This window comes from Cervus elaphus, chromosome 5, assembly GCF_910594005.1.
Source record: "Cervus elaphus chromosome 5, mCerEla1.1, whole genome shotgun sequence".
NCBI lineage: Eukaryota > Metazoa > Chordata > Mammalia > Artiodactyla > Cervidae > Cervus > Cervus elaphus.
The window spans coordinates 37,160,447-37,176,255 of record NC_057819.1 but is presented as its reverse complement, the minus strand read 5'-3'; positions in this window follow the sequence as shown (position 1 = coordinate 37,176,255).

Below are 15,809 nucleotides of genomic sequence, written 5' to 3'. Positions count from 1 at the left end.
GGTGGTGTCATCTGCATATCTGAGGTTATTGATATTTCTCCCAGCAATCTTGATTCCAGCTTGTGCTTCATCCAGCCCAGCATTTCTCATGATGTACTCTGCTTATAAGTTAAATGAGCACGGTAACAATACACAGCCTTGATGTATTCCTTTCCTGATTTGGAACCTGTCTGTTGTCCCATGTACAGTTCTAACTGTTGCTTCTTGACCTGCACACAGATTTCTCAGGAGGCAGGTCAGGTGGTCTGGTATTCCCATCTCTTTAAGAATTTTCCAGTTTGTTGTGATCCACACAGTCAAAGGCTTTGGCGTTAAGTTAATAAAGCTTAGGCCCTTGTAAATTCCCTGGGGGGGAAGAAACAGTTCCTTTCACCAAAATATGGCTTAGTTTTATATCGCTGACTTTCAGTGAAGTTTGCTATGAGAAATAACCGCACATACTCTTTCTACCTCTTTTTGAGGATACTGCCCATTCCCAAAATTCAATTCCTTCTACATAAGCTCTGGGTGAGTATTGCTTTTTAAAGCTTAGTTGGGGGGGCAGGGGGGGCAAAAATTGTCTTCCATGAGAATTTCCTATAATTCTTAAAAATCTCAAGAACCTCATACTACAATAGTTTTATTTCTTCTTCTAGTCTGGCAGGAAATTTTGGATCATATTAGAAGTTGAAACATATCAAATCTATTAACTGCTTGTATTTGTAGTCATCCTCTTTTCTTTTTTTTTTTTTCTGCTTTTTAACCCTGATTCTCTTATTTCTCTTTTAGTAACAATTCTCTACTTTTTTTTTTTTTTTGCTTTTTTTTTAGTTGACTCAAAAATACCTTTTTACGAAAAAGACAGTGTTTAAACACATTAAAGTAAACCTCTGGAACAACAAGCATAAGATTAAACCATAAAACCATCATAAGATTAAACCAGATTTTTTTGTTTTTAAATCAGATGGCAGCTATTGAGCTCTGTTTAAAAAAAAAAAATTGAAAAGAGAGTAAGCACCAAAAAAGAGAATCCTGACTGCCTCTTAGGTTTTCACTCACCATTCCCAGGAAAATGAACACCTAGCAATGAATATGAAAATAAAATTTGAAAAGTAGTAAAACTCATTTAAAAGTGGAAGGCAAAGATTCCAACAGAGTAAATGGATAATTTTGAGCCATTATATGCAAATTAACTTTCACACTGGTTGGTATTCTTCAAAGTGAACTTTTATCTTAGCTACTCAGAGTTGCTAGGAGATAAGCCCTACCCTACTGTTAATGTGAGCCCACTGTTTTCCACCCTGGACCTCAATCAGATGGTAGTCCACTGCTAGACTGTACAGTTTAAAGATTAAACAAAAGCAGCAACAGAGCATCCAGGAGGCAAAGGACAGATGCCCTTTCTGAGTCTGCACATGTGCTAGGATATGACTTCAAGGCCTCTCTCTGATAAGATTAATGCCTAAGGAAAAAAGCTGAGCATTTTAAGGTTTAGAAAGAAACTGTAGTTTCTGGAAAGGGAGTTTGTGAAAGGAAAGGTCAAAGAAATCAGAAACAAAAATACCTAGTTCTTTTAATGTGGTACAAAAATAGTGCCTTCAAATATCATGCTGCACTATGTTGTACAAATGTTTTGCACATGTTGTGTGAAAGTCTAGAGGATGTATTCGCAAAATATCAGCAACATGTGTTAAGATAATGTTTAAAATCTATCAATCATGTATGGATGTCAGAAAACAATATGCTTTGGGATCGGTTGGACAAGAGAAAACTACTGCAAAGAACTGAATAAGGCCTTCCAAAAATTCTTCCCAAATAGGACAGACTTCCATAAAAACTGTCTTTTACTGTGGTCTCAATTAAATGAGAAAAAAATAAGTGAAGTGACTTACATATTGATAGGACAGTGATAGGAGGTCTCTGGAAAAATAAGTTTTTACAAAGTAGGTGAAAAAGACCAGGCTAAACCACGTATGGAAAATTAGATCAAGATGGAGACAGGGCACAAGCATCTACCTTCCCTATGCAAAACCCTCTGAAAGAATAGGCGAGATTGTACGGGAGAACAACTCCTGAAGAATGTTAGAAAATGAGAAAAGGTACAATTTGTAGACAATCAGATGCTGACAAGGATGCAGAGCAATAGGAATTCACATGTATTGCTAGTGGGAAAGCAAAAATGATATGCTGCTGCTAAGTCACTTCAGTCGTGTCCAACTCTGTGCGACCCCATAGACGGCAGCCCACCAGGCTCCCCTGTCCCTGGGATTCTCCACGCAAGAACACTGGAGTGGGTTGCCATTTCCAAATGATATAGCACTTTGGAAAAGTTTGGCAGTTCCTTATAAAGTTAAATGCACACTTACTGCTGTGGACTGAAAGTTTATGTGCCCCTAAGATTCACATAATTGAGGCCTAATATGCAAAATGATAACTGGAGGTAAGGCCCTTGGGAGGTGATTTAGTCATAAAGGTGGAATCCTCATGAATGAGATTAGTAAGTGACCCTGTAAAGGAGATTCCGGAGAACTCCCTCACCCCTCCCACCACGTGAGGACACAAGGAGAAGGTGGCCTTCTGGAAGAAGTCCTCATCAGACATTGCATCTGCCAGTATCTTGATCTTGGACTTCCTATACTCTGGAACTCTAAGAAATAAATTTCTGTTGTTTATAGGGTACCTAATCCATGATATTTGGTTATACCAACCCAAATGGACTAAGACAATAAGTAAGTTTATTTTTCCATATTTCGTGACAGAAAAGCCAAGAATCCCAGAAAAACTGCTGTTCGTCTTTTTAGCAAACTCACATTCCACATTCTATCTACTACCACTGTACAATAATGCTTTTATTAACATGTATAAGAATAAATGTATATCTTCCAAACTAAAAATTCAAGAAATAGAGATTACAGAGAGATGCTAGTAACCTTTCATTGAGGAGAAGTCAATCACAAAATAAGCAAAGAGTTTAAATGCCATATTTGGCAGTAAGAACTGAAATGCAAGGACCCCAGCCTAGGATTCCACTTTGTGACCTGGGCTCCTATATGAAAAAGGGAAAGTGCCTAGTCATTTTGCACTTCATACAAGGAAAAATCCCAGAAGACAAAGAGAACTTTGACCTCTTGAAAGTGGTAATATATGAAATATAGAGCAAGGAGGTTACTAGTGCTGAAACTGTGATTTCCCTCCTCAACTCCACCCTGAAAATCTTTTGCTCCTGTAATTAAGAGGAAAAAAGAAGAGACCAAGCTGGAGGCAATAGTTTGTCTTGTTTGACACCAGGATCTCCGAACCTGGCCCTCTGCCTTCCCCGCTCGTGCTTGCTTGCTTATCCCCATCCCAGGAAATAATCATTTTCTTCTCCAGAGACTCAGTATTTCAATTTGCTTCTCTAAGAGAATTTAGTGCATTTTAGTTCCTTTTTATGGATGTGTACAGGTTGAGCTTGCAAAACATTTTTGCTGAATTGCCCAATTACTGAAAATTATTGTATTCTGTCTTTTAAAATAATCATACTTTATAACTTTAATTTGTCACGTAGTAGAACTTCCTCTCTAGCAATCTTAAGTTTCACCAGTGATTTATGCAGGTTTCTCAAGTGTCTAGTTTTCCGTAATATGTTCCTTTTTAGCTTTTTTCTTTAAGTCATAAAATAATTATAAGTAATTGCACAAGAGCAATACATAATGCCAATTTTTTTTTTTATTCTTCAAGGAGCAGAAGAGATTCATTAATTTTTCTTTATTTACCACACTATTAAACACTTCAGTCCTGTGGCCACCATCAGCACTAAATTCTAATTCCAAGTGATTTACTGAGCCTGAAAACCTCGCCTCTCCCTTAAATGTCCCTTTTCCAACTGAGAACACAAAACAAATTTGCCAACATGTAGAGTGCTAGGCTACCTGTGTTTAGGAAGAAGGAAAAAAATTTTTTTTAAAGCTGGGAACCTTTAAAAGTGAACAGCTTAATTAATCATTTGCATTATTCAATATTCTGTTTTAACTTTTACCCTTCTTTTTGGAGGGCAGGCAGGAGGGAGGTTGTATATTCCTTTGGTTCATCAGTATTGTGGTTTTAATACTATTACAACTTTAAAAAGTTACTGTGCTTCTGAAGCTTCTGGTCAGGGGGTTTTTGTCCCTAGAGTTTCAAAGCTTAGGGCAAATGGTTTTCTCTAACTCTGCTTAACTCAAATATGAAACAGGAAACTGTGATGTCGTGTCTAGTAGACCATCAAAAGCACTCTGTTTAAAACAGAGAAACTGAGTGAGCTCACCGCTGCCTTCAAATACCTGAATTTTTGGCAAAACACTTGACCTATCTAGGAGTCATTGTAAAAGGTTAATTAAATAAAATCAAAATAGGGTCGTCACTTCTTCCTAAGGGCATCAGCTGTCTCAGCAAACGAGTTCTTTCATCACAGAAAATGAAACATGTCAGCCTTCTAGTATGAGACTGATGTACACTGAAGAAATCCACCTTGCTTAGAACTCCAAAAAGGCCTTCCATCTGTGGAAGAAAAGAATAATTGAACTTGAACCTTCCAATAGTGCCATTATGGCAGTACTATTTTTATATTGAAAATTTTGTGGGTGTACACAACTGTGTGCGACGGGGCAGTCCCTTAGAGCACTTAAGGAAAACAAATATTTCTCTGAGGCTTTGACATGATAAACATACAAGTTCACTATCTAAACATTAAGTCATACTTTAAATGGATACTTTAAGTAATCACTTCCTACACAACTGGAATGAAATATACACTGATTTTAATGACAGTGATAATAAAGTTGGTTACATAATTCGAAGCCGATCACCATGGGGAAAATGAGCATTAGTCTTTAGAGACAGTTTCTTAAGGTAAACTATTAGTCCCGTTAACGTGACTAACATAAAAAGCAGGAGATGGGGAAGAGAGGGGACAGCAACCTAGCTCTCACAGCAAAGCTGCGCTTGATTTTTTTTTAAAAAGTCCTTTCTTTACAAGATTATCTTGCTGTAGTTATTGGCAATATCAAATAATTACAGTTTATTTTAAATAAGAATCCTGTATTTCTGCTACTGAGCCTTTACCCTTCCCTGGCAACCCCAATTTTCTTAGTTCTCTTTTGCTTATCTTATCGAGTATCTTAGTTTTCCTCCAATAAACATGTGTAGCTGAGTAAGAGCTGGAAAGCTGAAAAGGACAAGCTGAGCTTTTCTCCTCAACTCTCTAAAAAGGGCTCCACTTCACTAAGGAGACAGAAAGGAGGGAAGTAAATAAAGTAAAAAACAAATTTTGGTTCATTTCAGAGGGACTATTTTCTGAAACATTGCTCTGGTCTATACCATATTTTGGAACCAATGCCTCTGGTCTAAAAGATTCAGTGAGCAATAGAAGATAATAAAGGGAGATCAGTAGAGGCAGGTGTCTACTTCTAATTTTTTTTTTTTTTAAGAAGGTAAAGAAAATAGGAGACAAGAATATGCAGAGAACTGTTAAAATCCCTTTTAACTAAGAAATGGGTAGCAGGATTGTGCGTGGTTTTTGTTTTCTGCCTTTTTCTTTTTCTAAATTTTCAAAAAACGGTGTTACAATAAACACATGTTACTTTTATCAGCAGAAAAGAGGATTTAAGCGCTTTCCTATTTCCGGTTGCCAGGTCAGCCTCCTGATCCAGCTCTTAGTGGAGATCAAGAGCTTAGACTTTTTCCTTAAACCCACACCCCTGGCACAGTCTGCACACGGTCTGGGCGTTCAGCAAGTCTGGACTGACTAATTAATTGATGTAGGGCTCCTTCACCTTTGTACACCTCTGTACTTAAACACTGTTCTCCAGGGTGTCTAAACACACTTAGAAAGAGCTGCTCTGGTTTTAAATGGTATATAAATTCTCTACTAAAGCCACTTCTCCATATTCATCATCTCTAAAGAGCAGATGAGTAAGGTGACATTTTCATGTTGTAGCTAGAGCTGGCTTGGAACAAAAAGTCACTGAGTTTGGGTTTGGAGTTATGTTCACTCTAAAAATAAGTTACTGGGGGATCTCAAACATGACCCAGTCTTTAGATTTTTATCAAGAATGCTGTCCACACATCACAATTATAAAGTTTAAGTATTAAAATTGAGATTTTTTTTTTTCCCCAAAGAGAAGCCTCAACCTTCTTTAGGCAACAATGCTGGGAAAAAGAAGGCCATAATCTCCTTAAGGACAGGGCCCCCACTGTCTTTTTTATCCTTAATGCTTCTGCCAATATGTGGGGGCAGAGTAGATATTTATAACTGTTGAAGATTGAATAAATCAATTAGTCTGTCAACACAGCTACAAACTTACTTTGTCACGAGGTAGATATAATACGTTTCAGGGAGAAGGGTAATCTTAAAAAATACTATTTATTCAGAGTAGAGTATTAAAATAAAAAAACCCATGACTACCAAACACATAATAAAGGGTAAAATACACTGTTTTCTACAACATATTAGGCAGCTAAGACCATTTCATAAGACGGTCTTATGTTAATGATTAAACGTGATGGCAAGTAAAAACTTCTTAAGCTGACATTATTTTAAACAAGCAGGTGGATTCTAGAGTTGAATTTATAAAACATAAAAAATTGTCTTGAATAAGTATCAACAAGTGATGAAAACTGTTCACCTCATAAAATAGACATGGATATAATAAAAGCACCCTTAACTAAAACGCGTGGTTTAAAGTGACAGTTTCTTTTAGTATCTCTAAGGAGTGCTTTCTTGCTTACCTGTCAGTGTTTTAAAATTATTCCTTTTTCTTCTATTTTTTAAAAGTTTTGTGCTGTCATATATGTGACCCAGATTTCAATGCCACCTTGTTGATGCTAAGACAGCTTTTGTATCCGTAAAACCACTGCACAGTGTCTAAATCAGGAGCTGAATATGTTCTTCTACCTTTTATCGGCTCTAAAAAATGCAGAGCAAACATTATCTATTGTTAATTACCTGTAAAGTAGGGCTTTAGCCACTTCCCCTGTTTCTAAGAGCCCTGAAGTGAAACCTAAAAGAAGTCACCCATTGTTTTCCGCTGTGCAAGGGCCAGGAGCAAACAGGGCTCAAATTGCAGTTCTGAAAGGCCACAGGAAATTGGCATACCACTAATCTGCACTCAACTATTCAAAGAAACAAAGGCTGCATTCCTGCTGAAAAACTCACCAGCAGAAACCCAGGGCAGATCTGTTCAGCAAGGACCCCAGAATAAATCTACAGAAATAAAAGTTTTAATTAGAGTACCATGAGAGCTGGCTCCAGTTTCCTAGCTCTAACATGCATCATTTAGGTTTCTACCTACTCTTCCCAGTTTTCCCCAAAATGAGATTACATAATTAGAATCCTTTCCACTTAATCATTTGAGCAGGGATGGAGTAGGAGGGGGACAATGTAATCAGAGGCCAAGGGTTCACTACAGACAGCTGAGTTGTGGTAAACTAGTATTCTAAAATAATCAAAATCCAAAGCACTTAAAATTTTGCACTTGGGCTATATATATTCCTTGTAAAGGCAAAAACATTTTTTTCTAAACCTTGGGAATGAAATGCAACTAAGAAATTGGTCAGATTATCTTTCATAAAGCACAGCACAATTTAGAATGAGACTCCATGTAAAATTCAAGGATAAAATTAGTGATTTTTTTTTAACTGGACGCTTCACCACAGTTCAAGTCATGAGCAGAACACGGATGCCTCATCGGCTGGTGTGGCTCGCCCACTTGTTCTTTCTTAATGGTTATCAGAAAGGCTGGGGCTTCCCTGGTGGCTCAGTGGTAAAGAATCCGCCTACAGTGCAGGAGACTCAGGTTCGATTCCTGGGTCAGGAAGATTCCCTGGAGAAGGGAATGGCAACCTACTCCACTGTTTTTACCTGGAAAATCCCACAGACAGAGGGCCCTGATGGGCTACATCCATGAGGTTGCAAAGAGTTGTGTCGTGGTCCGGGCACAGGTTGGAAAAGAATTTCCAGACGTGAGGCAGAATGAGAGGAGAATAAAGTTTATTAGAGTGGGAGACACTGTTAGAACAGCGGGCCAGCTCAAGGGAGAACCGAAATTAAACAGGGGTCCTTAGTCCACTTTTACACCCAGGGTACGGAGGAGTGGGATAGGGGTCTTGTGGGTCATTTGCTGATTGGATGAGGCACGGACACTGGGTGGGGGGAGAGTAGGGCAAATACCTTCTCCCTACGGGGTAGGAGGGGAGACAGTTTATACTGTTCCATGAATAGTTACAACATGGGAGAGGGAAGAACAATAAGGGCCTGGTTTTTCTGTTCCTGCATTCCAAGACCCTCCTTGGTTTTATCTGCTCTTTCGTCCTTGGGTCACCACAGGTCGGACACGATTTAGCAACTCAACCACCAACCACCACATCAAAAGGTCATAGCATGAACTAACAGAGTCAGGGATGTTATGTTCTAGTCTTAACTTTATCAAGAAACTGGAAAATTGTATTTCCTCCCTAAGTCAAACTTCCTTACCTATAAAACTAGGTGAACAATTCAGTCCCTCCTTAACTCACAAGTTTGTTGAAATACCAAAAGTTTGTATGCCTAGGTACTTACAAAAATATTATGTGCCATGTACAATTTGAGATATTACTGTATTTAGTAAAAACAATGTTTTAACTGAGTGATAGGTTATATGGTATTATCATAGATCTTCGAAAACATATTGTTGTTCAGTCACTCAGTCATGTCTGACTCTTCGCAAACCCATGGACTGCAGCAGGCCAGGCTTCCCTGTCCTTCACCATCTCCTGGAGTTTGCTCAAATTCATGTCCATTGAGTTGATGATGCCATCCAACCATCTCATCCTCTGTCATCCCCTTCTCCTGCCCTCAATCTTTCCCAGCATCAGGGGCTGTTCCAATGAGTCGTTTTCTTCCCATCAGGTGGCCAAAGTACTGGAGCTTCCAAAAACATATATAGCGTAGCCATTATACATTTGAAAAAAGGGACATTTTGAAGAGTTTTGTGCCTATGCAAATTGAACAAGAAGTTCCGTATCTAGGAGAAAGAGTATCAGCCCCTAGGAAGCTGAGCAGGGCTCTTACCTCCTCCAGGACCCTCAAGTCAACTCAGTATGAGGTCAGTCATGTCCCAACTCTTTGTGAGCCCATGGACTCACAGGCTCCTCTGGAGACAGGAGCCCACCAGGCTCCTCTGTCCATGGGATTCTCAGGCAAGAATAATGGAGTGGGTTGCCATTTCCTTCTCCAGGGGATCTTCCGACTCAGGGATCGAACACAGGATCTGCATTACAAGCAGATTGTTTACCGCTGAACCACCAGTAAAGGTGGAAGCCCTATTTGTTAGAATATGCAAGACTAAAATGGCTTAAAGCAGATTACAGACCATATCAGAGTACATATTTTATTAATGTAGTAAATATTCCGCTGGTCAGAAAAACAAGATCCACATATGAGTTCTTATGACTCAATTGTAAAATGCAGGAAAATATATCAATAAATATGTACTCAGCGCCTACTATGGACAAAGCACCTTTGGGGTACAGGTGAATCTACAACATAACCTCAAAGAATTACAATATCAAAGGAGAGACAGGACATAAACTTTGAACAGGGGCAGAAAATGCCACCCCAATATATGCCGCCTTAGCGTAAGGATTATATTGAGCTGGAAGCACTGAAAAACAGCAGGTACAAGAGGGGGCTGTGGCCTCCTCTTTTCTTTCTGGAAGCAGGAGATAAAACTCACATATGAGGGATTCCCTCACTGTACCAGGAGGAGAGGAACATTCTTATCACCAGAGATGGAGGGTGGAGGCCGAGAGAACTCTGTACAAACAGACCTTGTTAAAATATCTCAACTTCCTTTACCGTTCATATATTTTAGTTGCTTTTCTGTAACTGTCTCTCTTTGTTCAACCACAGTATGAATTTTTAGGCTTGGCTACATCCCTGGGTCTTCATCTTCCTATGGGGTTCACAGGCACATGTAAAAATCTGTATGCTTTTCCCCTGTTAATCCATCTGATGTCGATTAATTCTCAGGCCCAACAGGAACTTTAAGAAGGCAGTGGTAAAGTTTTGCCTCTTCTTTAACACTGTAAACATTAAAAGTAATGACCCTTTTACACAATGATGTTACTATAGAATTTCTAGGAGAGATTATTTAGTCAGAGAAATAGGATTTAAACCTAATTATAAAAGAGTAGAGGCTTCCTGAGTGACTAAGATGGTGAAGAATCCACCTCCAATTCAGGAGACAAAGGTTCAATCCTTGGGTCAGGAAGATCCCCTGGAGAAGGGAATGGCTACTCACTTCAGTATTATTGTCTGGAGAATTCCATGGACAGAAGAGCCTGGCAGGCTACAGTCCATGGGGTCACAGCGAGTTGGACACAACTGAGCAACTGACACTTTCACTTTTTTTTTTCAGGAACAGAGAGTGAACCAATTCCACTGGATAGAAGATTTATGTTGCAGGAAAGAAGGGCAGAAGGGCAGTTTGGGAGTCTGAAAGCCACAAATACTTAGTGCATGCATTTTAACTTAATCCTATAGTTAATGTAAAGGGTGATGAGAGGAAAAGAGGATAGGGCAAAAGGGAAAGAGAAAATGTGGGGCTTCCAAGAGACATACAGTCTGATGAACTGGAAAAGATTAATTTTTAATACAGTTATTTGTTATGGAGTCATGCTGTAGGCCAGTAACATCATATGATAAATGACACAAATGTTTCCAAGTGTAAATCATCATATTCCAACTTGGCAGTCACCAGCAGACACACATTTTCCATTGGGTCAAAAGGACCCAAAATTTTATTTGAACACAAAAATACAGTTCTGTGTTTTTTCCCCTTGAGAAACGGTCCCATAGGTAACATATGAACAGCCCCCGTCGTGAAATCACCGCCCTCTGCTCAGAGCGGCCTGCGGTTGAGTTAGTCATATGTTGTGCCATAGGAAGGAGGTGACAGTTACTGCTTGGATATGTTTGTAGGGCATAACCTCAAAGGAACTTCCTCACACTCTATAGTAGAAAGGAATAAATGTTTGTTTTGAAAGATAAGCATGGGTAAGTAGGAAAAAATGCTCAAGGGCAAATACTTTGAAAAAAAAATGCTTTATGAAAGAATGTTGGGTTTTGTTTTTTTCAAGAAAGGCAAGTTCAAGCAGACCTTTTTTTTTTTTTTTTTCAAGAGTACTGCCTGCTTTTCTTCTTTCCAAAATTCACCAGATTTTACAAACCATATGAAGCATATTTTCCCTAAGGGTTAAGAGATTCCTCCTAGTTGAAGTTTTTACTTAAGAAATTAAGGCACTATATGATACCTATTCCAGTGACAAGGAGAAAAAAAAAAAAAAATCCCATTATCTACACAGGACATGAAGAAATGTGGACTTTACACACTTGACTTTTTTTTAACTAAACTTTTGAAAGCAAGCAATGCCAACCTCCCTCAAATTCAAGTTGTTCTGCTTTATAATGATCACTTCTCAAAAAACCATTTCCAAGTCTCTACACGTGCCACATACCACCTATAAAATGTAGAAAATGTTTAACTCCAATACTCTCATTTATAAGCAATTCAAACTACAGGAAAAAAAGAAAAATGACCAATTTCAATCCCCAAATTGTTTTGTCCTTTTTTTGGTATAACTTCTGCAAGAATCTGGATTTTACTAACTTGGCCTGTTGTTACGGTTTACTCTGTGCCCCATGGACTGCAGCCCACCAGGCTCCTCTGTCCATGGGATTTTCCAGGCAAGAATACTGGAGTGGATTGCCAAGCCCTCCTCCAGAGGATCTTCCTGACCCAGGGATCGAATCTGCATCTCCTGCATCGGCAGGAGGATTCTTTAATAAATTAAACTCCAAGTCTTTAAGTATAGATAAGGTCTATATAATGGAAATAGCATAGGACTTTTAAATGCAGTTTTCACATCTTTTTCTCATTCAGCTGGCTCTACTTCCTACTAGCAGTTTATCCTTGGGTAAATCATTTCATCTCTCCAGGGTTCAAATGTCTACTTTTGAATGAATGAAGGAAAGGAACTACGTAGACGTTAAGGTCCTTCCAGATTTGACTTTGAGTGGCTTCTCTAATCCTATTCCCAATCACCTAATAAACATATTCCCTAATCACCCTTCTTCCTTTGTCCACTATCGCCATTACCATTTCTCACTTTGACCAACAGAGAAAAATATAGGGAATAAGGAAAATCAGGACCCTGAAGTTACAAGCATTATTTTTTGAAGATACTCCAGTGATTTAAAATTTAATGCCTGGGCCAGGGTGTGTTGGGGTTGAGTGGGAGGGAGTAGGAAGAGTTAATGTTTTTAGATAATTGGGAGAAAATGGTTGACTTGCTGAATTTTCTATTTTGGAATTTGGTATTTCTGACAACAAAGTTCAAATATTGTATATCACTCACTTTTCTGAGTGATACATAGTGAACTCTGTGTGGGGAGCCAGGGTGGAAGAAAGAATTAATAATTTAGTTTGTTTGATTTGCAAAGCCTTTGATTCTCTTCTCTGCTTTCTGGCTTCCTGCCTTTGGTCCACTTCATCACTCATTAACTGTTCTGGGAGAGATGTGCTGTAGGCGGAAAAAAATCATTCCCAAATCTGTACAATTAGTGGAATGTTCAGTGTAGAAAATTTTGGTCTCCTTCTGCATTTTATTTGTACAAATGTTCTCTCTGCCTATGTTAGCAGTTAAAAACCAGTCATGGACCAGTTATGAGTTGGTCCTGTGATGAGTCACCTATATCCGTCTTCACTCCTCTTTTTCAACCTACCAGTCATCTCAAACTTGTCCTTCCTTTCAGTCTCCATTGTCCCAGTCACACTAATCATCTTGATCATCATATTTAATGACCTAGCTGGATTCCCTCTTCCACTCCAGTCTATCCTCCACAAGGCTGCCCGAAGAATCTTTCTGAAAGTCTAATCTGCTCATATCACTCTCTTGTTTATAATCGGGCCTCTCTGTGACTCCTTCTCACTCACAAGATAGAGCTCAAGCTTTTCAACTTGACGTCCACACTTTCCATGACTGGCTCCTATCTTTCCCACAGACACCTTACTTTCCAAACATTCTGATTTACTTGCCATCATGCCATGATCATTCCCACTAACATGCCTTTATATTGATCTGAAATGCTTTTTCTCTCCCTTGTCTGCCTGATGAATTGCTACTCATCTTTCATATCTTCTCTATGAAGCCTTTCCTGACTTGCAGACAGATGTGGCTGCCTCCACAGCCTCAGTTACCAACTGATACAATAACACCAATCACATGGTTAAAGCTTTATGCATTGCTAGTCAAAGACGGGGATCCTCAGCATCAAAAATATTGTTAAATAAGTGATTAAATGTTTGACAGAGCCAGGCAATTCTTATTTTCTCTCAAAAATTGCCAATCTTGTGACATTTGAAATAGTATCAAAAACCCTGCAAAAACAGAGTTTCAGTTTGGTCATTCATCTAAGCATCTTTCCTTCTCTGAAGTTTTATGAATAAATCTAGCAAGGCAATCAAAACAAATATTTATTGACAAATTTAGTTTCACTTTTTTTTTTTAAAAAATCTGCCCTAATTGGATTCTGTTCCTGGTAACTACTAAAGAGCAATAGCCAAAAATAGACAAAGGCAGATACAAAAAGGAAATTACAGGTAATTCCAAAAGCAGGTTTATAAACCACAAAGTAGAACTCCACATAGTCTGTAAATACCTCTAACATCATGAGTTTTCTTTACAAAGATAGGCCTCTCTGCATTTGGAGTAGAAGGCAGATTCTGGGTGGCCCAGAAGAATAAAATATATTTCTATTAAGGAATCAAATTCACTCACAGCTTCTATCGCAAATCTGCAACATGCAGACTCTGGGAAACAGACAGGACTAAGGTCTTGGACCCAATCCCTTTGCCTTCTGAAGTGCCTCTGAAGTGTGCGAAAGCTTAAAGAAGGGAATGTGGAAAGCAGAAGGCCTTTTGGCTCTGTGTATTATTTTGACTGAATTGACTGGTCAACCAATTTTCATGAAGATATATTTCCTTTATTCAATAAGAGATTTTGTTAACAGACCATTTGTGCTATAAATGGAGCACGGCCCATTTGAAAATAAATTCTACTGCTCTAGCTCATTCCTTTTTAAGAAGTCTTATATTTTATCAGATCTTAATTACTTCATTTATAATCCATTAGCCTAAAAACAAGTTAAAGTGTTCAAAAACATAAATGTCCAAACAGAAACACCAGCCTCGAAAATTTCCTCTCCACCTCTGGCATTTTAATACCTAAATTAACAACTCTTCTAATACATTGGCCTCAGTTTCCTCCTCTTCATCCTTTACTCGGAAAAATCTCCTTTCCACCTCAGCTACCTTTGAGCACAAAGAAACTCCAGATACCCTCAGCATTTGAGGTTGTGGTATCAAGACCACCGTCTAAGGTCTTGATTTGAAAATTCTGTTCTCAGCTGTCCTCCTTTGCTATTTCCATACTCTCTGTAAGTCTGTATTTCATCCTCATTGGAACCTTCAACCAATTCTTCTGGCCAGTCATTTCGGCAAATATTCAGATCGCTACCTTAAGATTTGTGACCTCTTTCAAATTCACCATTTCTTAACGGTCTCTTGTTCTCTGCCTTAAATGAACCTCTAACCAGCTGCAGACAATGTCTTGATAAAATCTGAATAAAATGCTTAGTGGCTCCCCAAAATTCCAGGTTCAGTGTGAGCTGAGCTCTCTGCACTGCTCTTCACTTCATCAGTTCCTATTGACCACAAGTTAGCATCCCCACCTTTAGCCGTTCCAGACTGCCCTCAGAAACCACTTTCAGTCCTTTAAGCATCTTAACTTTCAAGAGAAGACCATCCTCCACTTGCTGTGCTTCTTCAACTTCCCTCTTCTCCCTCTTAGAGTTCCACTGTGTCTTTTTCTTCCTGCTCATCTTTTATTCTTTCCTCTAGGAGAACCATTCTTGCCAAGGTTAAAGTGTCCTCATTGTGCTTCCTCGTCTATCCCCTCCTCCCTATTCCAGTAGGCCTACAAAAAGGCGCAGGTTTTCCTTATTCTAAAAATTGTCCTCAGCTTGTTACCTGCTTGAGTTACTTTCCTATCATCTCAAGACTTCTGGAATAGTCTAAAGCTGTTACTTGCATGTACTTACCACCCATGAACCCCATGCAACCTGGTTCTTATTACAATTTCACCTAAACACCACCCACCAAATTTAGCTGGGAGTCTGCAGTTTTTGACTGTTACTAATTCCTATCTTCAAAGTCTCCTTTGGCCGCTAATGCGTGGTCAAGAGGAACTGATGAAGTGAAAAGCAGTCCAGAGCGTTCAGTTCCATCTCTCAGTGCCTGTGCTTCTTTGACCACCTCTCTACTGGCCCGAGGTGCCCCACCTGCCCTCTAAACGTAGGTACGTTCCTCAGGGTCTGAGGCTCAGCTGGTAAAGAATCCGCCTGCAATGTGGGAGACCTCAGTTTGATCCCTGGGTTGGGAAGATCCCCTGGAGAAGGGTAAGGCTACCCACTGCAGTATTCTGGCCTGGAGAATTCCATGGACTACAGTCCATGGGGTCGCAAAGAGTCGGACATGACTGAGTGACTTTCACTTTCACTTTTTCACTTTCAAGGTTTTATCCCAAGCCTGTTTTTAATTTCATTCTTTCTCTTGGGAATCTATGCAACAGATTCCCTATCACCCCAATGTGGGTGATGGGTCATCACCCTCCTCTAAAATTCTAGACTTTTTTTAACTTTTTTTTTCTCAGTGAGCTTCTGGCAACTCACCAGCATTGTAGAGTTTATCCCAATAGGACTCATAACTTTCCCA